Source organism: Aegilops tauschii, chromosome 6 (assembly GCF_002575655.3).
Source record: "Aegilops tauschii subsp. strangulata cultivar AL8/78 chromosome 6, Aet v6.0, whole genome shotgun sequence".
NCBI lineage: Eukaryota > Viridiplantae > Streptophyta > Magnoliopsida > Poales > Poaceae > Aegilops > Aegilops tauschii.
The window spans coordinates 333368775-333378992 of NC_053040.3; positions in this window are offsets into that span (position 1 = coordinate 333368775).

The following is a 10218-nucleotide window of genomic DNA, read 5'->3' on the forward strand; positions in this document are numbered from 1 at the left end:
CAATTCATCGGATCTCGACAAACACACCGCAAAAAAGTATTACATCGAATAGATCTCCAAGAGAATCGAGGAGAACTATGTATTGAGATCCAAAGGGAGAGAAGAAGCCATCTAGCTAATAACTATGGACCCGAAAGTCTGTGGTAAACTGCTCACACATCATCAGAGAGGCTATGGTGTTGATGTAGAATCCCTCCGTGATCGATTCCCCCTCCGGCGGAGCACCGGAAAAGGCCCCAAGATGGGATCTCACGGGTACAGAAGGTTGCGGTGGTGGAAAAAGTGTTTTGTGGTGCTCCTGGATGTTTTCAGGGTATAAGAGTATATATAAGCGAAGGAAGTAGGTCGGGGGAGCCACGAGGGGCCGCCGACGGTGGGGGCGCGCCTACCCCCCTGGGCGCACCCTCCTACCTCATGGCCGCCTCATTTCTTCCTTGACGTCCACTCCAAGTCTCCTGTATTGCGTTTTTTCCAAAAACGATCTTCGCGAAGGTTTCATTCCGTTTGGATTCCGTTTGATATTCCTTTTCTACGAAACACTGAAATAGGCAAAAAAAACAATTTGCATTGGGCCTCCGGTTAGTAGGTTAGTCCCAAAAATAATATAAAAGTGCATAATAAAGCCCATTAAACATCCAAAACAGATAATATAATAGCGTGGAACAATAAAAAATTATAGATACGTTGGAGACGTATCACTGCTCCTGCTGCTGCTATATGATGAATTGCTAGGAGCTGCTCCTGCTGCTATATGATGAATTGCTATGAGTTGTTGTTGGTATATGATGAATTGCACACTACTGCCGTTGTTGTTGTTGTATGATGAGTTGCTATGAGCCGCTGCTGCTATATGATGCTTTCAGGTGGTGCTGCTATATGATAATAACCAGCCACTTGGACCATCGAATTTCGAGAAATAATTGTTCTTCATTTCAATTTAGGTCATGTGTTCTTCGTTTAAATTAGGCAATGGGATCTCTATGGAAGAAATTGACCAAAGTAGATTGTGCCAAGTACTCCCTCCGTCCAGAAATACTTGTCCTAGAAATGGATAAAATGGATGTATCTATAACTAAAATAAGTCTATATACAACCATTTCTAGCACAATTATTTCCAGACAGAGGGAGTAGATGGTATCTTTGTATTTGCATTTTGAACAAATATTGATGGTCTGTTTTCCTACCATATTATTTACTGCACCGGGTTCAAAATTTGTGATGTTTGCAAGTCAAATTAATTTTCATATGGGCAGCTGATGTCTACTATGAAACCTTCTTCTTGTAGACGTTGTTGGGCCTCCAAGTGCAGAGGTTTGTAGGACAGTAGCAAATTTCCCTCAAGTGGATGACCTAAGATTTATCAATCCGTGGGAGGCGTAGGATGAAGATGGTCTCTCTCAAGCAACCCTACAACCAAATAACAAAGAGTCTCTTGTGTCCCCAACACACCCAATACAATGGTAAATTGTATAGGTGCACTAGTTCGGCGAAGAGATGGTGATACAAGTGCAATATGGATGGTAGATATAGGTTTTTGTAATCTGAAATTATAAAAACAGCAAGGTAACTAATGATAAAAGTGAGCGTAAACGGTATTGCAATACGTTGAAACAAGGCCTAGGTTCATACTTTCACTAGTGCAAGTTCTCTCAACAATAATAACATAACTGGATCATATAACTATCCCTCAACATGCAACAAAGAGTCACTCCAAAGTCACTAATAGCGGAGAACAAACGAAGAGATTATTGTAGGGTACGAAACCACCTCAAATTTATTCTTTCAGATCGAACTATTCAAGAGTTCGTACTAGAATAACACCTTAAGACACATATCAACCAAAACCCTAATGTCACCTAGATACTCCAATGTCACCTCAAGTATCCGTGGGTATGATTATACGATATGCATCACACAATCTTAGATTCGTCTATTCAACCAACACAAATAACTTCAAAGAGTGCCCCAAAGTTTCTACCGGAGAGTCAAGACGAAAACGTGTGCCAACCCCTATGCATAAGTTCACAATGTTACGGAACCCGCAAGTTGATCACCAAAACATACATCAAGTAAATCATGTGAATATCCCATTGTCACCACAGATAAGCACATGCAAGACATACATCAAGTGTTCTCAAATCCTTAAAGACTCAATCCGATAAGATAACTTCAAAGGGAAAACTCAATCCATTACAAGAGAGTAGAGGGGGAGAAACATCATAAGATCCAACTATAATAGCAAAGCTCGCGATACATCAAGATTGTACCACCTCAAGAACACGATCGAGAGAGATCAAACACATAGCTACTGGTACATACCCTCAGCCCCGAGGGTGAACTACTCCCTCATCGTCATGGAGAGCGTCGGGATGATGAAGATGGCCACCGGTGAGGGATCCCCCTCCGGCAGGGTGCCGAAACGGGTCTAGATTAGTTTTCGGTGGCTACAGAGGCTTGCGGCAGTGGAACTCCCGATCTAGGTTTCTTTCTGGAAGTTTGGGTATATATAAGAGGTATTGGCGTCGGGAACAAGCCAGGGGGGTCCCCGGGCTGTCCACGAGGTAGGGGGCGCGCCCAGGGGGTGGGCGCGCCTCCCACCCTCGTGGGCAGCCCGGGACTCTTCTGGCCCAACTCTTTTACTCCATGGCCTTCTTCTGGTCCAAAAATAAGCTCCGTCAAGTTTCAGATCAATTGGACTCCGTTTGGTTTTCTTTTTCTATGATACTCAAAACAAGGAAAAAACAGAAACTGGCACTGGGCTCTAGGTTAATAGGTTAGTCCCAAAAATCATGTAAAATAGCATATAAATGCATATAAAACATCCTAGAAGGATAATATAATAGCATGAATACTTCATAAATTATGGATACGTTGGAGATGTATCAGCATCCCCAAGCTTAATTCCTGCTCGTCCTCGAGTAGGTAAATGATAAAAGAAATAATTTATGAAGTGTTAATGCTGGCAAGTGCATAAGTTTGATCAATGATAGTTCCAATCACTTTTTCTAGCATCATTATATATCATAACAGTAGCTCATATCATAAAGCTTCTCATGATCAAGTAACAAGCTATTCACATGTTAAAGTATAGATCATAAACTTTCTTGAAAACTAACAAACAGTTCTCAGTCATCAAACAATTGCAATTCATCTTATTTTCAGGAAGGGTCTATGTAAGAGCTTTGATTTAGAAAATCCCACATACTCAACTATCATATAGTCTTCCATGATTGCTACCACTCAAAGCATATTTTTAGAACAAATAGCATCCATCGAACACAGAGAAAGATAGGGGCTTAATGTTTCGCCTCCCAACTTATTTATCATATAGATAATTGTCAACAATAATAATTCATGATCAAATATATTTGAATGGCCATATATGCTTAGATCTTTCTCCACCACATGATGCTTGCCAACTAAAAAGTAGGTTGGAATGAGAAGGAATACTACCGACTCTTGCATAAAAGTAAAAGATAGGCCCTTCGCAGAGGGAAGCAGGGATTTGCAGAGGTGCCAGAGCTCGAAGCTAAAACAGAGATGAAAATAATTTTGAGAGGTATGCTTTCATTGTCAACATAACGACCAAGAGTTCCCAATATCTTCCATACTAGATACATTATAGGCAGTTCCCAAACAGAAAGGTAAAGATTTTACTCCCACTCCACCACTAATCACACTCCACGGCTTGTCCGAAACAACGGGTGCCGTCCAACTATCAACAATCCTGGGGGAGTTTTTTTTAATTATTTGCGATTTTGTTTTTGATCTTTTGATCATAGGACTGGGCATCCCAGTTACCAGCCATTTTCTCCTGAATGATGAGCGGAGTCCACTCATCGTGAGAATAACCCACCTAGCATGGAAGATACTGACAACCCCTAGTCGCTACATGAGCGATTCGGGCATACAAAATAGATTATTATTTAAAGGTTTAGAGTTTGGCACATGCAAATTTACTTGGAACGGCAGGTAAATACCGCATATAGGTAGATATGATGGACACTCATGGAAGAAACTTGGTTCAAGGAATTTGGATGCACAAGCAATATTCCCGCTTAGTACAGATATTTTGGCTAGCAAAGGATTCTAAATAGCAAGCACTACATGTTAGAGGATCCATAACAATATAACTTCTATACAAATATAATTAATGGGGCTCACAATCATAGAAGATGTCCAAGATAGTATATTTATATGTGAAATCTCTCTTCCTTCAATATTCTTTCATGAATTGTTCAAGTGGCCAATACAATGTTTGCTAACCTTCAATAAATTTACCACCTCTACTTCTTATATGTGAAGTCATTACTCCCCATGGGATAAGCATATGAAACATATATAATTTCAGATTTATGATATTCAGATCATTCAACTATTTACTCATAGGATATAAGTGAAGCACACGAGTAAATGACAAACTACTCCAAAAAGATATAAGTGAAGATCAATGAGTAGTTAAATAATTATGTAGCTATGTGAAGACTCTCTCTTATTTAAGAATTTTACATCTTGGTATTTTATTCATACAGCAAGCAAAACAAAAGAAAATAAAATGACGCTCCAAGCAAAACACATATCATGTGGTGAATAAAAATATAGCTCCAAGTAAAGTTACCGATGAACGAAGACGAAAGAGGGGATGCCATCCGGGGCATCCCCAAGCTTAGGCTCTTGGTTGTCCTTGAATATTACCTTGAGGTGCCTTGGGAATCCTCAAGCTTAGGCTCTTGCCACTCCTTATTCCATTGTCCATCGAATCTTTACCCAAAACTTGAAAACTTCACAACACAAAACTTAACAGAAAACTCGTAAGCTCCGTTAGTATAAGAAAATAAATCACCACGTAGGTACTGTTGTGAACTCATTCTAAATTCATATTAGTGTAATATATACTGCATTCCAACTTATCTATGGTTCATACCCTCCGATACTACTCATAGATTCATCAAAATAAGCAAACAACACATAGAAAACAGAATCTGTCAAAAACAGAACAGTCTGTAGTAATATGCATCAAACGCAAACTTCTGGAACTCAGAAACATCTGCCAAAATAGGAAGACCTAGATAATTTTATTATTGATCTACTGCAATTGGAATCAGTATTTTATCACTTTCTGGTGATTTTTAAAAATTGTTTTCGTGAGCAGAAAGTTTCTGTATTTTTTAGCAAGATCAAATGATTATCATCCAAGAAGATCCTATAGGTTTTACTTGGCACAAACACTAATTAAAACATAAAACCACATCTAACCAGAGGCTAGATGAATTATTTATTACTAAACAGGAGCAAAAGGCAAAGAACAAAAATAAAATTGGGTTGCCTCCCAACAAGCGCTAACGTTTAACGCCCCTAGCTAGGCATGATGATTTCAATGATGCTCGCATAAAAGATAAGAATTGAAACATAAAGAGAGCATCATGAAGAATATGACTAGAACATTTAAGTCTAACCCACTTCCTATGCATAGGGATTTTGTGAGAAAACAACTTATGGGAACAATAATCAACTAGCATAAGAAGGCAAAACAAGTATAACTTCAAAACTTTAAGCACATAGAGAGGAAACTTGATATTATTGCAATTCCTACAAGCATACATTCCTCCCTCATAATAATTTTCAGCAGCATCATGAATGAATTAAAAAATATAACCAGCACCTAAAGCATTCTTTTCATGATCTACAAGCATAGAAAATTTACTACTCTCTACATAAGCAAAATTCTTCTCAATCGGAATAGTGGGAGTATCATAAGAGACTCGAATACTATAAATTGTTTCTACGTTAAAAGAGTAGTGTTCAGAAAAAGGGTAATCATAATCATGACAAGTTTTACAAATATAATCATCACTACTCTTTATAGCATAAGTATCATCACAATAATCATCATAGGTAGCAACTTTATTCTCATCATAATCAATTGAAACCTCTTCCAAGATAGTGGAATCATTACTAAATAAAGTCATGACCTCTCCAAATCCACTTTCATAATTGTCACAATAAGATTCAACACCCTCCAAAATAGTGGGATCATTACTTCCTAAAGTTGACACTCTTCCAAACCCACTTTCATCAATATAACCATCATAAATAGGAGGCATGCTATCATCATAATAAATTTGCTCATCAAAACTTGGCAGGCTAAAAATATCATCTTCAGTAAACATAGCATGCCCAAGCTTGGGACAAACATTAATTGCAGCAAATAAATTCTCAAACATGTCATTCTCATCAAATATAGCATCCCCAAGCTTGGGCCTTTTCATATCATAAGCATAATCACTCCCATCATTAATAGTATGGATAGCACCAATAGTATAGCAATTATCATCATCACAATGAGTAATAGGAGCAACATCATTTGGGAGGGATACCTTTTTACCTTTGTTTCTCCGTCTTTTCTTTTTCTTGTTCACATCATGTGTGGGTTTAATCCTCTTTTTGGAGCTCCTTATTAATGAGATTGGTTGAATAGAAGGCTCCTCCTCGTTACCTGATTCATCATAAGAAATAATAGGAAGATATTGGGAAGTCTCTTCCCTTTCATTAGTATTCTCATAATCACTCTATTTGTTTTTTGTCTTTATGTAATTGGCAATATAAGGATTTTCAGTGCAATTCACCGCACAATACATAAAAATTTCTTCTAGATCAAAATCAAGAAATCTATCAAGATTAAATTTTGGAATACCCTCAGTTATACATTTCATTTCTTCATACCCCGGAAGAAGACTAAGCTTTTATCATGCTCAAGGGTAATCAAGTTATCACAATTTTTGGACACGATTTGATCATGAAACAAATAGCATTGGAGCTTTAAATGACCATGTTCATTGCAGAGATCACAAGGATGGAGATAAATATTGAATCTTTCAGCACAATCATCTAGCCTTTATTGCAACCATTTAGTTTCCAAATACTTATGCCTCTTGCAAAATCTATCTTCCCTATTTGGTGTGTACTTGCAAGCTCTATGTATTCCACAAAAGTTGACATGATTATAAGAGACATTTTCATCATGACTAGTGCAATCATCATTAGTACTATGGATATTCAAAGAATTCATACTAACAACATTGCAATCATGCTCATCACTCAAAGATTTAGTGCCAAACATTTTAATGCATTCTACTTCTAACATTTTGGCACAATTATCGGAAGCCTTATTTTGAAGAAAGACATTAAAATGATGAAGCATATCAGGCATCCTCAATTCCATTTTTTTGTAGTTTTCTTTTATAAACCAAACTAGTGATAAAACAAGAAACAAAAAGACTCGATTGCAAGATCTAAAGATATACCTTCAAGCACTCACCTCCCCGGCAACGGCGCCAGAAAAGAGCTTGATGTCTACTATGCAAGCTTCTTCTTGTAGACGTTGTTGAGCCTCCAAGTGCAGAGGTTTGTAGGACAGTAGCAAATTTCCCTCAAGTGGATGACCTAAGGTTTATCAATCCGTGGGAGGCGTAGGATGAAGATGGTCTCTCTCAAGCAACCCTGCAACCAAATAACAAAGAGTCTCTTGTGTCCCCAACACACCAATACAATGGTAAATTGTATAGGTGCACTAGTTCGGCGAAGAGATGGTGATACAAGTGCAATATGGATGGTAGATATAGGTTTTTGTAATCTGAAAATATAAAAACAGCAAGGTAACTAATGATAAAAGTGAGCATAAACGGTATTGCAATGCGTTGAAACAAGGCCTAGGGTTCATACTTTCACTAGTGCAAGTTCTCTCAACAATAATAACATAACTGGATCATATAACTATCCCTCAACATGCAACAAAGAGTCACTCCAAAGTCACTAATAGCGGAGAACAAATGAAGAGATTATTGTAGGGTACGAAACCACCTCAAAGTTATTATTTCGGATCGATCTATTCAAGAGTTCATACTAGAATAACACCTTAAGACACATATCAACCAAAACCCTAATGTCACCTACATACTCCAATGTCACCTCAAGTATCCGTGGGTATGATTATACGATATGCATCACACAATCTCAGATTCGTCTATTAATCCAACACAAAGAACTTCAAAGAGTGCCCCAAAGTTTCTACCGGAGAGTCAAGACGAAAACGTGTGCCAACCCCTATGCATAAGTTCACAATGTTACGGAACCCGCAATTTGATCACCAAAACATACATCAAGTAGATCATGTGAATATCCCATTGTCACCACAGATAAGCACATGCAAGACATACATCAAGTGTTCTCAAATCCTTAAAGACTCAATCCGATAAGATAACTTCAAAGGGAAAACTCAATCCATTACAAGAGAGTAGAGGGGGAGAAACATCATAAGATCCAACTATAATAGCAAAGCTCGTGATACATCAAGATCGTACCACCTCAAGAACACGATAGAGAGAGATCAAACACATAGCTACTGGTACATACCCTCAGCCCCGAGGGTGAACTACTCCCTCATCGTGATGGAGAGCGTCGTGATGATGGAGATGGCCACCGGTGAGGGGTCCCCCCCTGGCAGGGTGCCGGAACGGGTATAGATTGGTTTTCGGTGGCTACAGAGGCTTGCGGGAGTGGAACTCCCGATCTAGGTTTCTTTCTGGAAGTTTGGGTATATATAAGAGGTATTGGCGTCGGGAACAAGTCAGGGGGGTCCCCGGGCTGTCCACGAGGTAGGGGGCACGCCCAGGGGGTGGGCGCGCCTCCCACCCTCGTGGGCAGCCCGGGACTCTTCTGGCCCAACTCTTTTACTCCATGGCCTTCTTCTGGTCCAAAAATAAGCTCCGTCAAGTTCAGATCAATTGGACTCCGTTTGGTTTTCTTTTTCTGTGATACTCAAAACAAGGAAAAAACAGAAACTGGCACTGGGCTCTAGGTTAATAGGTTAGTCCCCAAAATCATGTAAAATAACATATAAATGCATATAAAGCATTCTAGAAGGATAATATAATAGCATGAATACTTCATAAATTATAGATACGTTGGAGACGTATCAGCATCCCCGATGTCTTGAATTATTGTCTCACCGTCTTCGGGGTATCCGTGGCCAATTACTCCGAGAATAGGTTCATGGGCGGAACCCGCAAGTTAATCACCAAAACATACATCAAGTGAATCACGTGATATCCCATTGTCACCACAGATATGCACGGCAAGACATACATCAAGTGTTCTCAAATCCTTAAAGACTCAATCTGATAAGATAACTTCAAAGGGAAAACTCAATCCATTACAAGAGAGTAGAGGGGAAGAAACATCATAAGATCCAACTATAATAGCAAAGCTTGCGATACATCAAGATCGTACCACCTCAAGAACACGATAGAGAGAGATCAAACACATAGCTACTGGTACATACCCTCAGCCCCGAGGGTGAACTACTCCCTCGTCGTCATGGAGAGCGCCGGGATGATGAAGATGGCCACCGGTGAGGGATCCCCCTCCGGCAGGGTGCCGGAACGGGTCTAGATTGGTTTTCGGTGGCTACAGAGGCTTGCGGTAGTGGAACTCCCGATCTAGGTTACTTTTCTGGAAGTTTGGGTCTATATAAGAGGTATTGGCATCGGGAACAAGTCAGGGGGGTCCCCGGGCTGTCCACGAGGTAGGGGGCGCGCCCAGGGGGTGGGCGCGCCTCCCACCCTCGTGGGCAGCCCGGGACTCTTCTGGCCCAACTCTTTTACTCCATGGCCTTCTTCTGGTCCAAAAATAAGCTCCGTCAAGTTGCAGATCAATTGGACTCCGTTTGGTTTTCTTTTTCTGTGATACTCAAAACAAGGAAAAAACATAAACTGGCACTGGGCTCTAGGTTAATAGGTTAGTCCCAAAAATCATATAAAATAGCATATAAATGCATATAAAACATCCTTGAAGGATAATATAATAGCATGAATACTTCATAAATTATTGATATGTTGGAGACGTATCAGCAGCAAAATGACAAAATATAATGCAATCTAGACTTTTCACTGATCATACCACAGATAAGCAGAAAGGGCAGGCAATGAAAAGAACTGGTTGGCTTATTACCTGGAGCTTATATTCAAAAGTGCTTATTTTCTTAGGATAACTCGAAACAACTGTCCCTAAGAAACTTGGCCAATAGAACTGACATACAAATAACATGTCACGATGATTGCAATGGAGGCCCAGTTCTTTTGCCAGATTCTCCCAGAATCTGACCCCTACCCGGATTCTCCCAGAAACTTTGAGCCCCATTTGTTTTACAGTCCTATCTAG